Source organism: Pteropus alecto, unplaced genomic scaffold (genome assembly GCF_000325575.1).
Source record: "Pteropus alecto unplaced genomic scaffold, ASM32557v1 scaffold398, whole genome shotgun sequence".
Taxonomy (NCBI): domain Eukaryota; kingdom Metazoa; phylum Chordata; class Mammalia; order Chiroptera; family Pteropodidae; genus Pteropus; species Pteropus alecto.
Genome location: NW_006442497.1, coordinates 5,521,900 through 5,542,398, shown reverse-complemented (window position 1 = coordinate 5,542,398; position 20,499 = coordinate 5,521,900). Strand labels below are relative to the sequence as shown.

Below are 20,499 nucleotides of genomic sequence, written 5' to 3'. Positions count from 1 at the left end.
CGGAAGAGTGGCACCTATTCTGCCGCACAGCCCGGTGTCTCCACTTGGGAGCCCGGAACCCGCCGACGTGTGGACGGTCTTGCTGCCCTGGGTCAGGCTGCTTGGCCGCCTCGGAGACGCCCACTTGCTGGTCAGCTGAGCCTGACTGGCCACCAGCGGGAGCCCCCGTCAGCAGGCTTGACCTAGGGGTGCCAAAGCCCCCGCCAGCACTCCCTTCTTTTCAGAACCTGAAAGTGGTTTGTTCCGGGGCCTCTGGCCTGGCCCCAGGGCTATCGGGGACCTACTGAGCCAAGTCAGCTGGCCGTTTATTGTCTAGGTGACAGTTGGGAGGCCTCTCTGTCCTCTAATCACTGAGCTCATGGTCACAGCCTGAGAGTGGGATCCCAAGTTTCTAAAGTCCTGTGTGTGTTTGTGACCTTACAGGACATATTCTATAGTAAAAGGCTGCCTGACACCGGGATTATTGTATAGATTACATGTGTGGTTACCGCAATTGTGTAAGTATACAGAACCGTTGTAAAATGCTGCCCAAATCATGGAGACTGAACTTATTTATAATTTAACCCTTGACCTACTTCACAAAGAACAAAGTAGCAAAATTCGACTGAAAATGCTCCAGTGTAACTCGGAAGTCGAGAAAGGAAGGAAAGGAAGGAAGGAAGAAGGTGAAATGATGATAGGGTGAGTTTCCCCGAAAAGTATCCTGTGGAAACATTATCAAAAATAGAGCCTGGCCTCATAAAGGTACATTATGTTTTTTTCAGGTTCAGAGGAAAACAATAAAATCCCTCCTAAACGAATCACCTAGTAGCATTTGAGCAAAGTTTAGGCTGGAAGGTGCTTTCGTGGGCTGGCGGCAGGCAGCGTATGGTCCCTAACCCTCTTGGTTCTGTATTTTGAGAACCTATGAGTGAAGAAGAGGCTCAGGTGTGTTTCTCAGCTTTCCCAGTTTCTTACTTGAAATTGGGATGTGAAAGAAAGCAAGTGTATTTTTCTGAAGACCTGGCGCCTCCTTTTTTTCTAGCTCCAAAGCCTTGAGAAAGACTCCTATTTTAGAGTTCCTCTGGTGGCCACACTTTTCGAGGAAATACCGATGTGGAAATTTGGCTGTCAGATGTCTGTCTGGTGCGGAGTGTCCCTGGCTGGACTCAGCCGGCTGTATTTGGGTGGGTGTGAAGCTGGTGGGTTTGTAGGCTGTGTTAGCAAGAGTGGAATGGCTCTCTCTGCATTTCTTAGTGGGGGAAAGGGAGGGTGGACCAGATTCAGGGAACAAGCTGAGTGATCAGCTGGGACAGTCTTGGGTGTGTCAGTCACATTCTATGGCATAGACATACTTAGGAAATCTCTGATGCCTAAGGGGCTTTCTTTCGGATGACTCCCACCTGGTGACCTGCAACAAAAGTGGCATCTGTGTAAGCAGGGCTGCTGAGAGGAGCTTCCATTCGTTGAGTACCTACTAGGTGCTAGGCATAGTACATGCACTGTCACCAATTCCCCTGATAGCTCTGAGCACCAGCCCTCATTTTAAAGCAGGTGAACTGAATTTGAGAGAAGTGAAGGAAATTGCCCAAGGAGTAATGCTTGCAACTTTGGTTAGCAGCTCAGATGGTCAATATTACCCTGTGCCCGTCTTTCTTTTAAACATGATAGCCTGGGCTCAATTGTGTTATAAGGCCAGTGAGGGAAGGGTATGGATCCATGTGGGAAAAGGAAAGTGTAGCCCCTGAGGTCAGCATGGTGGTGACAGCATCCCTAAGGAGTGGCTGAAATATTGGGGCTAAAATGAGGACAGCTGCTCCTTCCCACTTGGAGCATCTCTCCTGCTAATCCTGAAGTTTGATTTCACTCAGAGCCAGCTGGCTTTCACACAGGTGGAGGCAGGGGGGCCTGAGCCCTGAGGCTCTTCAGGACCCAGGGTGTTGGGGTTTCAACAGAGGGGATGGTAGCTCTGGCCCTTTTTGTCCGTGAGCCTCGTCTGTGAGCAGGCTGGATCTCAAGGCTGAGGACTGGGCAGGGATGGAGGCTATGCAAGCCCTTGGGATGGGGTGAGTCCTCAAATACAGATGCACTTTGTGGAGAGTGCAGTGCTCCCAAGGGAGTCACTCGTGATGGACTGGCCAGCATATGGAAACACGAGTCCAGGGGAACACCAGCCAGGTGTTCATCAAAGCTGACAGTGCAGAAATGAGGAGGCCGGAGAAGGGGCCCATCGGTCCTGGAGGCAGTGAACCTCATAGGATGTCTGCCAAAGGGCTGCCTGACACTGAGCTTGCTGGGGGCTGAGCTTTTGGAAGGCCAGAGGAGCCACTGGGGACACCAGTACAGACAGAATGGATGATACCAGCCTCCTGGGGGAGGAGTGGGTTGGTGGCTGCACAGCTGAGAATGGCACCTCCACTGTAACTCCCACCCCAGTGTACCTTTTGCTTTCTGGTGGAGTGATACCGGGAAACCCCATCTTGATGGAAAATAGTGCTAGGGGTTGAGAGTAGTATGTGCAAAATGGGCACTCCTCAAGAATTTCTTCCTTGTTTATATGAAAAAAGGGGAACTGAGAGCCCAAGCTTTGTGGGAAGCATACCCTATGGAGGGGAGTTGGGAGCTAACTCTGAGAGAGCTGGCAGATCTGCCCTGGCAGCCAGCCAGTCCCTGGGGAGATGTCAGTTAGGTAGATTTCGATCCTGGTTCCTGGGGAAATCTTTGGTCAAGACTCCTAGGGCAACTTTTAGGAAAACCTCACCTCAGGCAGAGAAGTGTGGAAGGCCCTGGTGGGACCAATGGCTAGCCCCAAGGATCCTGGCTGTTCAAGGCATGGGGCAGCCTCCCGGCGACTGCCAGGGAGAGGAACCAGCTCCTCCCAGGAAAGGGAGGAGGCCTAATAGATAAGACCCACAGCTGCTGCCTATGAGACATAAAAGTCTTTAGATAAAAGCAGCCTGAAAAATCTTTCTTGAGGATCTTTTCAGCCATGAAGAGGGAGAGGAGTCGAGAATTCTAACATTTGAGATACATGGTTGAGGAGGAGCTGTGATGGAGACCTGAGACAGGGCTGGAGTCTGCAGAAGCACATTCTGTGGGCTCCAAGTCAGGCCTGAGATCACCTCCATAGTCTTGGGGGCCCTGTAGGGGAGGAGATTTCCACCAGACTTCTGGGGTACATGGAGGCTGAGAAATAGCTTCTGGGAAAGGTAGATGGAGGAAGGAGCCCAGAAGAGCTGGAGAGTCAAACATGGTCCAATGACTGGACAGGTTCAGTAGCTGGAGAGCCAAACCCTGGCCCAGGAATTCCTTATGGACTGCTCTTACCTTGAATGGAGAGAAGAAATCAGGGACCTGGAAGATACTGTAAGGCAGTGGTCCCCTACCTTTTTGGCACCAGGGACTTGTGCTCCTATGAGAATCTAATGCCTGATGATCTGAGGTGGAGCTGAGGTGGTGATGCTAGTTCTGTGGAGCTGCTGCAAATACAGATGAAGCTTCCCTTGCTTACCAGCCACTTACTTCCTGCTGTACGGCCCACTTCCTAACTGGCTGCAGACCTTAGTGGTCTGGCCTGGGGCTTGGGAATCCCTGCTGTAAGGCATCTGGAAAAACTACCAGAGCTTTTGGGAAATAATTCTGGGGGTTAATAAGATTGGAATGCAAACACAACAGAGCTTTCCTTGATATACATGCTGTTCTTAGAATCCATGATCTGGCTGTAAGGTCTGGACCTCAGAGATACTAACAGAATGTGATGCTGTTTGCCAGTGGAACTAGACAGTTGCAGAGGGTCACTCTTGAACTTGATCGCTTTCTCTCTACCTTCTCTTCTCCCATTTTTGGGTTCATGTGATTGTCCTGCAGGAGTTCACAAGGTGTGGCTGTGGCAGAGAGATGTGGAACTGCAGGAGTGGGCTGTGCTATGGATAATTAAGGAATGATGTCTTATTTCTTGCTGAGTAACAAGCCACCCCAAAACTTAGTGTCAGCTAGGTGGTTCTTTTGCTGGTCTGTGTTGGCATCTCCCTTGCATTCGTAGGCAGTTGGAGACTGGGACTGGAGTCCTGGAGGCTCATCTGGGCTGGAACCTCCAAAATGCATCTTCACTCAACATGTCTGGTGCCTTGGTATTTTTCCGTGTGTCTTTTTTCTCTGTGTGGCGTCTTATCCTCTATGGCCTTTGCATGTGGCCTTTCTCTTCAGCAGAGCAGTTGAAGTTTTTACATGGGGATTCACATCCAAGAATACAAGTTGAAATTGTCAGTTCTTCATCTCAGAACTGTCACATCACTTCTGGCACATTCTATTGGTAAAGTGAGTTATAGGACCAGTCTAGATTCATTGTGGGAAAGAGGTGCATACAGGTGTAGATATTGGGAGAGCAGGTTCATTGAGGGCCATTTTGTAGACCAGCTAACTCAGAAGGGTGGGGAGAACACACCTGAGAAAGATGATCCATTACAGAGAAGCAGTGCCAGGCCAAACAGAAGAGAGAGCCCCCAGAAGGAGATAAAATGCGGGAGATTTGGCCATTCTACCTCGCCATCTTTGGAGGATATATGTTTTTTCAAGATGCCCTGGATTTCTTTATAAAGGCCACATGATAAATGATGCAGCTGAATTCGAAACCTGATTTTCCTGTCCCTAAAGCCTGGGTCAGTCCACTGCCATTGACATACCAGTCCAGCATTTTCAGGTCGGAGCTATTTGGTGCTGGTTATTAATAGACAGTGTATCTGAGCTGTCCGACATCTAGTAGAGGCTTGATATATTACACAAATTGATTTTAATACAGGGCATTTTTTTCTGTAATGTGAAAATTGCCTAAAATGGGCGTGGCCTTGTCCCTCTTGCCAATAGTTTTTAAGGCGGTCTTCAGCTCTGTTCACAAAAGGTGTAATTAGGGCTGGTGGTTTGTTGAGTATGTAATTGTGGTGGAAAAGACCAAGGTGCTGCTTCCAGCAACTTCACTGTCATCCTGCCCTTTGATTGGGGGCTGTGGCCACATTTGTAGCTCTGAATGTCTGCAAACCTACCTTCCCCCCCGCCGCCCCCCACTGTCCGCCTCTGCTCAGGAAGACTCTGTCCCCTCTTCACTGCTGTGGTGCTGGTCAGGTGACCTCACCACAGGGCTTCAAAGCAGTGGGCAGGGCTTATGGATTTGGACATGTTCTTAAAAGTTCCCTTAGCAACAAGTCGGCAGGAATCCCTGACATCTGTTAACCACCATGTGAATCTCTGCAGGTCATTACTACATAGAAACGTGAATGAGATGCTGACCTTCTTGTACTCCTCTCAGCCTAAAAAAGCCCAGCTCTTCTCTGATAGCCTGGTCAACTTCATCTCTGATCATGGATGCTAGGCCCCACTTCACTGGTGAAAGAAAATGTTTGGTAAACCAGGAAGCCTTGTTTTTATGTAAGGTATTAGGGTTTTTGTCAGGCCACTCCAGGGGACATTGTTCTCCCAGCTTGCTCCCTTATTACTCACAGCAGCAAGGTGGCACATGACAAGCTTTCTAACAGAATGTTAGGACTGATCCCCTACACTTAATTGCAAAATTATTATATTCTTCTCTCCCTGTAATGACAAAGGTGTTTGTCCCTATGGAGAGAAGTAGAAATGGTGGCCAGCAGGACGGTTTGGCTTGTCTTTTGGTAGACCAGAGCATGGGGTAACATTGTGGAGGTTTAGTTGTAACAGGTGTATGAATTGTGTGAGGTTTCTGTGGACACATAAGAGGACTCTTTCACACTTAGTGTCTTCCCTATCTACCATCTGATAAATATTTGTTTTTTTTAGGTTAATTTTCTGGTTCATTGTATTTGTCTCACTTTTTGAGCTGGTATCCAGATTCGATCCCCAGGTACTCAAATTTCACATGTCCAAACTAAACTCAATCTCTTTCTTCCTTTCACTGCCTTCTAACCCCACCCTCCACACCGGAGTGTTTGTCATCACCTTCTGTCTGTTTACATCACCTGACATTGTCTCTTCTTCCCACTTCCTTTAAGTTAGCAAGCCTGTCTGTTCTCCCTCAGAAACATTTTTCAAAGCCTCCTCCTTAACTTGTGTTGGAAAACTTTTCCTGTAAAGGTCTAGGAAACATTTCAGGCTATGCAGGCCAAGAGGCAAAATCAAGTTGTAGCTGCGTCACTGTGATTTGTAGTATGCCAGAGGCTGTGAGAAGCCGTGAGGCAATGAGAAGCCGTGAGAGTGGGCGTATGGTCTCTGTCATAGCTACTCAGGTCTGCCCTTGGAGCGTGAAAGCAACCAAAGATGATCCCCAAATTAATGGGTGTGGTTGTGTTCCAATAAAACTTTGTTTATGGACACTAAAGTTTGAATTCGTTTTAATTGTCATGTGCCATGAATTATTATTCCTTTTTTGTTTTGTTTTCAACCATTTAAAGATGTCAAAGCCATTCTTAGCTTATAGGCTGTATGTAGTTTGCCAATCCCTGTTCAAAAGTTGATCATTCAGTTATTCAGCAATTCCTGATTGAGTGCCTATGATGGGCTGTGAGCACTTTTGTAGATGCTAGAGGTGAAGCAGTGAAGACACAGAAAAGAAGTTTTAGTTGGGAAGATGGTAAACTAGCACTAGCAAAAAAATATATAATTTTGAAGTAGTATGGGGCCAATAAAATGGTACTGTGATGGAGTGGGGGAGTGCAGGAAGAGGTTCAGTAAGACTGTCAGAGAAGCCTTCTCTAAGGAGGTGATATTTGAGCAGAGATCTGAATGATGCACAGGGGCCAACCATGTCAGTATCTCAGGAGAAATCATTTGAGGCAGAAGGCACTTCAAATACAAATAACCCTGAAGAGGGGAGTATGTTTGACATACTTGAGAGAACCAGAATATTCTAGAATAGTTGGAGAGTGGTGAACAGGGTAGGAGAGGTTGAGATGGGACAGAGAGGGAGGCAGGTAAATTGGATAGAGACCACACCCACCCCAATATATGTAACTTCTATTTTTCTATAGGAATTTAATTTGAGTCCCTACTCTGCATGGCGGAAGAAATGTACTGTCAAGTAATATGGGATTTCTTGCCCTTTCCCCAGATCTGTACTTATATTCTGGGGGACTTAACTAAAAAACATCATTCTAAGGGTCCAGCTGCTCCTCAATGTCATTTGGGCATCTGCTGAGCTTTCCTCCCACTGTGTGGGTCTCTTTGCCTATCCACACAATTGCCAGCGACAGTCTCCTGTCTGTAAGATCTCTCCATCTGGAGCTCTCTCCTCAGCAATTTTTGGGAGGACAGGTATCATTCTCTAACATTGTTTAAGGCTTCTTCTGCCTTCACTGGTTCTGGGGGTGGAGGGTGGAAGGTGAAGAGAAGAAAGTCCTGATTTGTGGCTTTTGCCAGTTTCGGGGGTGTAGATGTTTTCTACCATGGCTAATTTCAAGCTAGTAATGATTTTTTTTTTTTAATTGACTATATTTGACATCATTGGGTAAAGTTAAGGTGTACAATGTGTTAATCTGATACACTTATACATGTAACATTATTACCATTGTAGCAATATTTAGCACCTCTATCACATTACATAATTACTCCCCCCACCACCGCCCCATTTTTTAGTGTTTGGTAGGTAGTTTCCAAGCATAGCAGAAAATCTTTGGTTTGATTGAAGTGTGGAGAATGGGTTTGAAGAGGACAAGAAGGGAAGCCAAGAGACTAGTCGGAAGCTCAGAGTATGGTGGTGGAAGCGAGATGGTGAGAAGTGGATGGATTGAAATATATTTGCAGGTCACGTCAAAAGGACCTGGTGGCGGATGAACTGGAGGGCAAGGGGCCTCACCTCTTGCAGATCATTTGGGATGCGCTTTTCCCTACTGGATTTTCCTCTTCTGTGAATTGTTCATTCTGTCACCAGAGACCTTTTCCTTAAAAAAATGATGTAAAAAGCAATTAAAAATCGGGGAAATGTCAATATCTTTAATGCAGAAAATGCTTTTATAAATTATCTAAAAAATAAAAACAAACACATCAGTATAAGAATGAGCAAAGAATTTGGATAGATACTTTATAATAAAAGATATACAAAGTCATCAGCATATTAAGTCTCACTAGTAATCAAAGAATTGCAGATTTTAAAAAAGATAGCTTTATAGCTTTAATGAAAACTGTCAAAAAAAAAAAAAGAATGAGTATTGGTAAGGGTATAGGAAAATTATCATGTGCTCCTTGGAGGGTATATCTTAAAAGCCTTACTAGCATACATGCCCTCTGATCCAGCAATTGGACTTTTAAAAATTTGGACTCATGAAGCACCTGATAGATGAGCTGTAAGAATGCCCATTGCAGCATTCTTTCTAATAGAATGTAAATTCTATTTACAGTTTAACTGCCCACCAAGAGGAATTTGTTAAAATAAGGTTCACCTGTGCCTAGTGCAGGGTCAGACATGCAGAAGAGGCTTAATCACTATAATGATGCTGAATTTTAAAAGTAAAAACTTTTGGTCAATGATGCTAAGTATTTTCATGGAATTAGCATAGTTCAGATTTCACCTGTGACAAGGCAAAAAGAGATGGTATGTCCAGGAGAGTGTTGCTTTTTAAAAGCAGGGAACGTGTGTGCCTTGCATTCTGTAAGTATCCTTTTGTAGAAAGAACAGGTTGAAGAAATACTTGCTGGCCCAGGGCCAAGTTCTTTTAAATATCCTCAGTAACAGCAAATCTTTGTCTTTAGAGGGGTGGATTTGATTTTTTTTTTTTGGAAACAGCTAAAATTCGTTTGGAGCCAAGTCTGGTGTGTCTGTACGTGTGACTATCTGTCTATCACCTTATTGCAAAAAGAATTTAAAGCAGCTTACTAAAATGCATATGCTACAATAAGATAAAAGCATAAATATGTGAGGAAATCTGGAGGAAAGAGAAAATAAGATAACTATTGAGGTGAAGTCTGAAGAGTGAAGAGGGAGATTGAGTTAAGTAAGTTAAACTGTTCAGGATTTACAAAGAGATCCTACCCTCGAGTAATGATGAGTTTGAGCAGTTCTCAGTGGGGAGTAACGAAAATTCTAGAAATGGTGAATAGTTATGGATGTATGTGCTATATCAGCCAGGATGGGTTAGGATATGTTGCCATAACAAACAACTCCCAAATGGGCAGTGGTTAAAATAACATAGTTTCACTTCTTCCTCATGCTGCAAGTCTGTTGCGAATTGGTTTGGGGCTGTGAGACCTCCAGGACCCCGAATGATGGAGCAACCACTATCTGGAATCTTGCTGGTGATCATGTTAATAAACAGCATGTGGTTCCTAAAGCTTCTTCCCAGAAGTGGCATGTGACATTTATGTTCACATTTCATTGATTAAAGCATAGCCATATCTAAGTTTAAGTGGGAAGGAAAATGCGATCCTACTATGTGCTCAGAATGAGCAAAGGAGCAGGCTGAATATATGCAGACAGCTCTGTTGCCCACCACATGTGCACCCACTTGGGGGATGTCCTTATTTCCGGTCTTTTTCATTCTCACTATTTTATGGCCATACCTAGAGCAGTGCTTCTCAAACTAATTTCAGTGCTTCTAGAGCAAAGCTTCTCAAAATGAATTCCCTGGATCTTGTTGGTTGCAAATTCTGACTCAGTAGGTCTGGGATGAGGCCAGAGATCCTGCATGTCTGACCAGCTTCCACTGCTGCAAGAACTTAAAGCCACAGTGCAGGCCTCAGCAGATGTCCTTAGCAGTTGAGAGCCAGGATGAACACTTACCATTCTCTGAAATCAGCTCTCCCCTCTTCCAAGCTATCCTTGCATCTAGCATGTTGTGGGGCACACCAGTAGGTAGTTGCCTGGTACTTGGCCTGATCTCAGATTTCCTAGGATTTTTTTTCTTTCCAGTAAATACGTGTCACAACTTTTGGTTCAACAAAATCCACTATTTCTATTTGAGTACCTACTGTGTGCTCTGAGCTCCTCAAGACATAGAGCCAAGGTTAGCAGCTCTTCTTTGGGAGCCCTTGGGGATGTATTGTCCTTCCAGGGTGACTCTGGCAGGTGACCTCTCTAAAAGACTTCAGTTTCACACTCGTTCTGTAGGAATGAAAGCCATTCCAGACATTTGGCATCCATTGTTCTTTCTCAGATGCCTTAATTCCTCCTCCCTTCTCATTTGCTTGTCATGCACAGAGAACTCCAGGATTAGTCAACAAAAAACTAATTAAGTTATAAAAACTCTTTAGAGATGGTACTTGAAAAATTCTACAGAAATAAGCCCTTGTTCTAATTTAATCATGACAGAGGATCCTTATTTTAGCAGTGGCTCATGGAAGAGTGTCATTGAGGCATTTGTTTTTGATTCATAATATAATTTAGAAATAGAAATAGGAACTTTAAGTCTACCATTCTCATTTAGAGGGTGTTTTATTGATAAATAGCTACAAGCCTTTGTTGTGCTTTGAGTGAAAAACTGTTGAGTTTTTGACAATCAAGGACATACTCAACACAAAATCTAATCTGGCACTCAGTCTAATATTTCTATATTATTAGAGAAGGTTTCTCATTCCTGGGGCCTGTCTTCTGGTGTGGGCACAAAGAATCTACCTGAATGGCATCACGACATCACTGCAGGGCATCAAGGCTGGCGCTTCTCAGACAGTAAAGTACATGCAAATACATGGGTCTCGTTAAAATACAGTTTCTGATTCAATAGGTCTGGGGTGGGGGCCAAGACTCTGCATTATCTTACTGACTCTCATGCAGTGCTGATGCTATTGGTCTTTGGGCTACAATTTTAGGAGCAGAGCATTTTAGTACTCTAAAAGAGTTTTTAAGTTCACAAGTCATGATTAAACCTGGAATTAGGTTGGATTTCATTTACTTTCTTTTTTTAAAAAAAGTAGATTATATGAGGTTATACAGGGTCATGGAAAGAACACAGGTTTTGGAATTAGACCTTTCTCTGAGTCTTTTTAATTTGAGGACAGAGATACGGAGGTGGTAAAAAGGTAGGAGGGGTAGGTGGCAACTGGTGTTATTTTCCCAGAGGGGTCCCTTGATCACGGGGTGGAGGTGGGGCTCGGGAATGCTTTACTGGGTCCAGGACCAGGAACTGGCAATGGAGGAAGAAAGGCTGGAGAGCAGAGTGGGGAGTGAGTGACATGAATGCAGCAGGCTCAGTGTCTTGACTGCAGTGTGAACATGATGGCAGAGAGAGAGAGAGCGAGCCTGGGATGGACTTGCCAGATGAACTTGCCAGATAGAAGAATATGCAGCAGGGACGGGGCCTCCACATCTCGAGGCACTTCATTGGTTCCGAGGGGTTGCTGGATGCCTGTGTGGTTTGGTTTGTGGGCTGAAACGTGAGCCCTGCAGCCAACCCCCGTGTGGACTGCTCAGCCCATGTCCAAGGGTGGGGTGGAACCTCGCTCCATGTGGGCTGCAGCGTGCACTGCAAGTGTGGCAGTTCTGGGTTCAAATCCTGGCTCAGCCCCTGCTACCTGTGAGACCCCGGGCAAGTTACAGAATCTAAGTTTCATAGGGCTCCGGTGAGAGTAGCTGGTGCCTTGTACACACTCTTGTTAACGGAGTGTACATCCCACATGTTCTGGGGATCATGCCAAGTTGAATGCTGAGAGCTGCCTCAGGCTTCTATTGAGGGACTGCTGGGGTCGGAGAAACCTTTTTCCATGGACTCCTCTGAGGTCACAGTGCAAGACTGGTTGCTGCAGCATTGTGGTCAAGGCCTTCTGACCTGTGGGCACAGATCCCTGGGGAATCTTATTAAATGCAGATTCAGATTCAGAAGGTCTGGGTGGGCCTGAGAGCCTGGATTTCTAACAAGCTCCCAGGAGATACTGCTGCTGGTGGTGTTGGGCCCACACTTTGAGACGTAGATTGTAGAGCACTTTTGAGGGGCATTTCAGGCCACAGGTCCTACTAGTTAAAGCAATAAAGCTGGCCAGTTCCAGTTTATTTAGAACTGCTATGTGATGGTTGCTACTGCTCAGGCTGGGCTAATTAGTCTTAATTGCTTCTTACCTGGGCCTGATGGGTCTCTGGCTGCCCTATGCTCCCAGAAGAAGCTCTCCTTGTAATGAGGAAAAGGCTGTTTGTTGGGAGAGGTGAAATGCAAGAGGCTGCTAAAGGGCTTAAGCATTTTTCATTTTCCCTTGGTCCTGGAGCAAAGGAAAGGTTTATTTCAAGGGACTGGGTGGAAATTCTTTTTTGATTTATTTTATTTATTTATTTAATTTTATTAAAGTATAGTTGACGTACTATATTAGTTTCAGGTGTATAACATAGTGATTTGACATATTCCTTACGATGTGATCACAATAAGTCTAGTAACCATCTGTCATCATACAAAGTTATTACAATAATATTGACTTTTTCTCCTATGCTATACACATTACATCCCCGTGACTTTTTTTTTCACTTATATGTGGAATCTAAAAAAACAAATGAACAAATAAAACAGAAACAGGACTCATAGATACAGAGAACAAACTGACGGTTGCCAGAGGGGAGAAGGGAGGGGAGTGGGGGGATGGATATAGAGGGCGAAGGGGAATAAGAAGTACAGTTACAAGGAAATTCTCTTTTTAAAGTGTCGTGGGGCTCAGAAGCTAACGTTCTAGGGCTGGAAACTGGACATGGTGTTAGCCCCGCAAAACAGGCATCTCCACAGTCCCTTGGCGGAGCCCTCAGGTCTGTACTGCTCTGGAACTGACCTCTCTCTTCTCTTGCCTGGATTACTGCCCTGGCCCCTAACAGTGGCCATCTCTTTTATCCTTCGGAGATGTCCATTCTCCAAAGCATCGCTGCAATGACCTTTCTAGCCAGTTTGATCTCACAACACTCCTGTTGAAGACTTTTCATAGGTTTTCATTGCCTTTACAATATAACATGCCTTAGCTTCATCTACGAGGCCCTTCGTGACCTGGCCTCTGCCTACTCCTCCAGCTGCGTTTTTAGCCATTTTTTCACATGCGTAATGCTATCAAAAGCACATGGAACTACCTAATTCTGGGATGGCAACTCTGCTTTCTCTTGCTGTGTCCTAGCACATGCTGTTTCTTCTCTCTGAAGTAACCTTCCTCCCCCATCCTTTCTTTTAATCCCATTCCCTTTTTATTTAACAGCTCTGTTGAGATATAATGCACATACCATTGACAGCGTGCAATTCAGTGTTTTTTAAGCATATTCATTAAGTTGTACAACCAATATCTTGATCATTTTTAAGACATTTTCATTGCCCCTTATCCTATTAGTAGTCACTCTGTGTTTCTTCCCAACCACTCTAGCCCCCAGACAACCACTAATTTGTCTCTATAGATTTGCCTATTCTGGACATTTCATATAAATGGAATAATATAATTTGTAGCCTTTTATGACTGGCTTCTCTCACTTAGCATAATTTTTAAGGTTTATCCATGTCTTAGTATCTATCAGCACTTCATTTCTTTTTATGGCCAAATAATATTGTATTATATGACTGTTTGCCACATTTTATCCATTTATCAGTTGATGGACATTTGGGTTGTTTCTTATTTTTGGCCATTGCGAGTATTGCTCCTATGAATGTTTGTATACATGTTTTGTGTGGATATATGTTTTCATTTCTCTTGGGTATATACTTAGGAGTGGAATTGCTGGGTGATATGGCAACTCCATGTTTAATAATTTGAGAAACTGCCAGACTGTTTTCCAAAGTGGTTGCACCATTTTACAATATCATCAGCAATGTATGAGAGTTCCAATTTCTCCATATCCTCATCAAGACTTGTTTTCATCTGTCTTTTTAATTATAGCCATGCTAGTGGTTGTGAAGGGGTGTCTCACTGTGGTTTTGCTATGTACTTCTCTGATGACTAATAATTTTGAGCATCTTTTCATGTGCTTATCAGTGAGCTGTATGTCTTCGGAGAAATGCCTATTCAAATTCTTTGCCCATTTTTGATTGGATTACTCATTTCTTTGCTATGGTGTCTTTTTCTTTTTTCTTTTTAGCTAGAGTAACTTGTTCTCGTTACTTGGTTTTGGTGTTAATCTCTTGAGAAGACTGCTGACACAGCACCCCCTGCATCCTTCTGGATGTCTTACATTCACTTCACTGTATGGGAATTCTCTCTTGCTCTTACTACATTGTTGATTTTTTGAGGTCAAGGATTGGGTTTCTGATCTTTATAGATTCAGTGCATGGTGCACAACCAAGCAGAGGCACTCCATTAAAAATAATGGACCATAGTTTAGTAATTTCAGCTATGGTGCTGATGAATACAAGATTCTAGGTTTGCCACCCATGATAGTTATTTGGTTTCACGTGGGAAAAAACATAATAGAGTTTGCAGAGTGACACTCTTATACAATCTCTACCTAGGCATCTTACACATTCAGACTATGATAACAAGACAGATTGGGGAAGACAGTGTGCACTACTCAGACCAAACATCCTCCCTGTGGGAGCAAAAAACTTGGATGGCATGAAGTAGGATTGTTACTTTGTATATAAGGTCAGTAGACTATTATTATTTCCTGCTGGAGAGAAACACAGGAGTTGGGGAAATCAACCTGCCTTGGGACTGTTTGATTACTGGGTCACTTCTTCTGGAATCCTGGAGTGGGAGTGTTCTCAGTGTGTAGGCAATCTGGTGTAATGGTGTTTAGAGCTTAGCAGACCTGGATTTGGATGCTGTCTGTATGAGATTGTTGATACATTGCTTTCATGACCTTGGGCCTCAGTTTCCCTAGCTTTAAAAGGGGGATAACAAGGTCCACATCAGAGGATCACTTGAAAGTTAGAGTTGTCACCTTTAACAGAAATGCTCCACAGAGAGCCTGGTGTCAGTGCTCAGTACATGCTGGCGGCTGCTGTGGTTCCATGTTTGTTTCCTATCCATCATTCAGAATGCTGGCCATTATTATTTGTTTTTTCTTAGGAAAAGAAACCTGCTACCCTGAGAGTCACTCCAGACATCTTGGTCATAATTTCTGGTGGTGACTTTGTCTTTCTGCCTCTTGTCACCTCAACTCAGTTTGCATATTCGTTCTTCCAAGTGTCTTTCTGTAAGGTTTAGCATCATCATTGAAGACGTGTTTGCCCGAGGAAGTCAAGGCCCTTCTGTGGATAGGTCTTCAGCTTTGTCGTGGTTTATTTAGGCCAGAAACAAACCAGAAAATCCTTTGTCAAAACATCACAGTTGTCTGAATCTCCTCCCATCTGGATCCTTCTTGGATGTGACCAAGATGAGAATCTTAACTACAGGTAGTAAGTAAGGGGAATCTTATCTTAGAGCACGTGGCAGATAAACCAGCCTGCAAACACAGATTTTTTTCTGCAGAAGATTGCATCCAGAGGCCTTTGAGACACCCATGGGCCAGTTACTGCTCAGAGTGCCGGTCAGTGCACACTCCACATTTGGGATCACAGGACCTGTGGATGTATTTTCAAGTTGATGTGTTTTGTGACATGGCAAAGGGAACATTGATTCTTACAGCCAGCCAGCTGCTGAATTTTCGAGCACCATTGTAGGTTCTTTGAGGGTAGGAGAGGATACCACAGTACAGTAGTGGGAAACTGTTGTACCCCAGTTCCCATCTACCCTGACCCTATAATCTGATCTTGTTGTGGTGTGGCTTTTCCAAAGGGGTCTGTTTGCTACTCCGGCCCTATGACTAGTGCATGCTGATTAGGAATTTGGGATCAGAGAGACAGTGAGCTGGGGTTTGTGAGTGTTCAGTGCAGTAGGAAACTTATGAGGCCTGATCTGTGTGTGTCTTTAAGGATCGCTATGGTGGGTGTGGCCACAGAGATCCTGATAAACTTTAGAATTTCAGATGGACTTCCTCTGTGTCACCCAGGAGAAAATAGCCAGAATGAGAATGTAGTCAGGCTTCTTCTCTGTGTAGAGTCATCCCAGTATATTTGGTGGGTGGGGAGCCCTGCCAGTTGGGAGATGTTGGGAGTGGAGTTTGCCAAAGGCATTACGAGGCACTCCAGGAGGACAGTAGAGCCAGCTGTGGCCTGAGCCTTCCTGACTAGGCCCCCGGCCCAAGAGGACAGCATGCTGGAGCGTGAACGGAAGTCAGGGGGTCGGGTTTGCCGGAAGTCTTGGACTCACAGGCCTGCTGTTCATTGATGTTGGCTTCAGGTGGTGTGGACCCAAGAGCTGCTGCTCTTCCGGCTGCACACACCTTCCTTGGACTATGGTGTAGGCCCTTGATCACTCCCATTCCTTTCTAGAGTGACTCCAGGGGACTCCTGGAAGCCCTAGGGCTTTATGGGACAGAAATTCTCCTTATAATGTGATGCTAGAGTCTCACATTCCTCTCTGTCCATCAGCATTGCTCTAGGGGGTTCCCAGCGCAGCACCCTTCTGGTTTGTTTTTGGATCACTTGCCAGAGGGTGGTTGGGGTGCTTTGTTCCTTTAGCTGGCTGGTCTGCTTTATTATTAGTCTTGGGGAAATGATTTCTTCGAGGAGCAGTAGAAGGTGTAAATTATGCTTCACTGAAAATCAGCAAGACTATATATATTCAGTTAGAGCTGCAAGTGTCTTGCAAATGAGGACTGATGCGAGATGCCAGCAAGTTGGAAAGGGTTATTACAATGCAGACATGCAGCTGGCATGATTGATAATCACAGAGTCCCCTGTACTTGGTTTTCTCATGGTTTACGGGGGGAGGAAGAGCAACGGTTGTTGTTGGAGGGCCGTACCCCTAGCGAGAGGGCTGGAGAGAGGCAATTTGAAGGTATCAGACATCCCCCTGGGAATGGGCAAATTTTCTGTTCTAACCTGATCCTTGGTAAATATTTCTTGTATTTCCACTGAGCCAGGAATTCCAGGTTTAGGGCTGGTGTCTCCACTTTCACCCTAGTCTCACATGGCCGTCCACGGTATCCTTGTAAAACCTGGATCCCGAAGAGTCATCTCCAGTGGCTCCCCTTTCCCCCAAGTGTAAAGGCACTCCTTGTCAGGGTTGACGGGCCTGCACAAACTATGCCTGGCCTCCGTCCCTGGCCTCCTCACTTGTCCTGTCCTAGCACACACCTTTACGCCTTTGTGCCTTTGCAGAGCCACTGTCTCTGACTGGAGTCCCTTAACCCTCATGCCTGTCTAGGGAATGATAATCCTCATCCAGACCCAGGCCAAGTATGGCCTTTGATGTCTCCCCATTCTTCCTCTGGCTTCTATAGGGCACCCCCCTCTGTTATGGCACATACCGCATTGGACCACAATGACTTGTTTATAGGACTGCTTCCCCGCACTGTACTCTTAGTTTCTCCAGGGCAGGAAATCTGCTTCATAAATCTCTGTAACTGCCCTGGCCTGGTGCAGTGCTTGGCATCTATGAGGTCTGGCTCAGTAAGTATTTGATGGCTGTTTGGATGAATGGTTGAATTAAAGAGGATAAAAGGAGAGCTTGCCTTACAGAATTAGGCACATCTTGCTCTGATTTTGGTATATGGCTTAACCAGCCTTTCTCCTAAAAGGTGTGAATGGCCATGTCATGAGGGCAGAAGAGGTGTAGCCAGGTCAGCTCAGAGAGCTGACATCAGCGTCCTGGAGAACAAGGCCCTTAGCGCCACAGGACAGGACACTCAGGATGAAAGATGAGTAGGTATTGCATGGACTGGTCTTCTCTCCCTGTCCTGCTTCTCAGTGGGGCTGCAACAGGGACGGTGGGTGTAGTTAGACTGTGGATAGTCGTCAGGACCCCTGGCTTCTAACTGTAGGACCACCTACCCCACACACCTCTTGGTTCTTTGACCTTATAAAATTAATTTAAACTCTCTGACCTTCAGTTTCTTCATCTATCCAAAATGATGTGACAGCCATTCTTCTGCTGCCTGAGGTTAACTGAAAGGGTTTTCAAGGTGACAGTGGATGTGAGCACACTTTAAAATTTAGGGATGAGCTGATGACAAGTGCAAGGCCTGTTTTGAGAGGCTGTGTAGAAAGTGGTGGGAAGGCCTGTACTCATGGACCTAGCTGTCTGACTCTCCCTGGCAGCCTTGTCCCAACTGCTGAGCCCTCTGCTATGGTGGTCCTTTCTCCACTGGACCCTTTTAACTTGCTTCTGAAGCCACTTCCTTGTCCCCTGCTTGAGCGATTAAAAAAGCTATTGAAGTTTTTGGCCCAGACAAACTTTAATCATTTGGAGTAAGACCTCAGTCAGCCACATCACCTTCTTGTCCTTCTCTGTGGCCTTCATGTGAACCCCTCTGAGGCACCAGATGTGTTCTAGACTCTGAGGATGGAGCAGAGAACGAGAGTCGGGTCAAGATTCATGGGTCTCTGTGGTCAAGGGGCTTCAGTGTCTGTGGGGAACCAGGTGAGTGGCCAGGGAAGTGTGGCCAGGGAAGTATGCCTAGTGTAATGATGGGCCCTGGGAGGCAATCCAGAGTGATGAGAGTACTGGGGACCTGTGATGTGTCCCCCTCAAGATTCATATGTTGAGGTCCTAACCCCCAGTACCTCAGAATGTTACTGTATTTGGAGATAAGGTCCTTAAAAAGATTTAAATTACGTTAAAATGAGGTTATATGGATATGTTTATAAGAAGAGATTGGGACACAGACACAGAGGGAAGACCACATGAAAACACAGGGAGAAGGCAGCCATCTGCAAGCCAAGGAGAGAGGCCTCAGAGGAAACCAAACCTACTGACACCTTGATCTCGGACTTCTAGCCTTCAGAGCTGTGAGAAAAATAGATTATTGATGTTTAAGCCTCCCCAAAGTACTATGGTACTTTGTTCTGGCAGGCTGAGCTGACTCACACAAAACTCTTAACCTGGATTTGGATAGCAAACTTATCTACATAGTTCTATGTGAGATTGAAAGCTTGGGAAAAAAAAAAAACACACACAAAAAACAAAAAAACAGGGACACTGTGCTTGTCCCTGCTTTTCTCCTTAACATGTGTCCCTAGCACACATACAACATGCTCCATTATTGTGTGTCTCCTTCATTAGAACATGAGCCCCACGAGGGCAGAGCTATGTGTCTGGTTTGTTTCCTGCAGGGTCCCCAGGACTGAGCACAGCTGAAGGCCCTATAGGCATTGGAACATGTCTTTTGGATGGATTTTGTCTGAAACAGTGGCCTAAAGGCAAATTCCTTACTCTGGGTCGAAATCCAGAATTTTTAATTAAAATGTCTGGTTTTCCGCATTTAGGTCTCTGCTTCAAGCTCACCCTGCAAGGTGACTGCCTATTGTTTTTATAGACTGTGTCCCATATAGCTCTTTAATTTCTACCCAGCCACCAAATGTGATTAAAATGTACTAAAAATCAGAGAAGAAAGGTTCATTTATTAGTTTTTATTTACACTTGGTGGACTGAGCCCCAGGTTACATTAAACTAGGTCATCATACCAGCCATACCAGTGAATTTGAGCGTTTTTACCCTCCAGAGGGTTAACTCAGTGAGGCCAGGGATTTGATCACTGCAGTGACCCTAATAACCAATGACAGTGGCTGGCCCAGAGTTGAGTTTATATTTGGCGAATGAATGATTCCGTCAATATATGGGCCAGATGAGTAAATGCTGAGCATTTTCCGGTGGGATCAGCTGGTCTTCCTGTAGGGTTGCCAGCTCCATGCCTCAGAGTCCTGTTCCCCTGTGCTCACTGCTCTATTTTCCTTTCCAGGCTGCTGGTGGTTCTTTGTCCACAGCCCCCAATTAAGGCCTCTTTAGAGTAAGAGAAGTGGCCGCGCTCCCCTGGTCTGATTTGGAGAAAGTCATGACTTGCCTAAGAATCTCTGGCTACTTCCCCATTCCTCCTACTTTGTGTCCAATCTTTTTTACATTTTTTTTTCTTCATCCCCCTCCCCGCCATACACACTTAAAAAAATTTGTGGTAGAACTCATATAACATAAAATTCACAATGTTAACTATTTAAAACTGTAGAATTCAGTGACGTTTAGTACATTTACAATGTTGTGCAACTGTCACCGCTACCCAGCTCGACCTTTTTCATAACCCCCGGAAGGAACGCCACATCTCTTCAGCACTCAGTCCCATCGCCCTCTCTCTAGCTAGCCCCTGCCAACCACTAATCTGTTTTCTGTTTCAATGGATTTGCCTGTTCTAAGCATTTAATATAAGTGGAATCAAACAGTATGTGACTTTTCGTGTCTGGTTTCTTTTACTTACCATGATGTCTTCGCAGTCCATCCATGTTGTAGCATGTGTCAGGACATCATTCCTTTTTATGGCTGAATAACTTCCTGTTGTGTGGATACACCACATTTGCTTATCAAAATTCATTGGTTGATGGACATTTGAGCTGTTTCCACTTATCAAAATTCATTGGTCGATGGACATTTGGCTGTTGGGAATAGTACCCTCTGCTTTTGCTGTATCTAGTTCGGCCTCCAAATGCTCTCCAGTCTTAGTCGAGGATTCGTGGGTTACTGGCAGTGGAAAAAGCACTGGTTGTGAAATCAGGAGGCACGTTCATGTTCCTAGTTCTCGCTCCACTTGTGAAATTTTGTCAAGCCTCAGTTTGCTCATTTCCTTACTCAGCCCTGCAGAATGTTGGCACAGAC

General features: G+C 45.1%; 1 protein-coding gene across 1 annotated transcript in view; it reads left to right on the top strand.

Moving 5' to 3' along the window:
- The window catches only part of GAS7 (growth arrest specific 7), a 202,123-nt gene that overhangs the window by 779 nt on the left and 180,845 nt on the right, over positions 1 to 20,499 (top strand). The gene's annotated exons all lie outside the window — the stretch shown is intronic.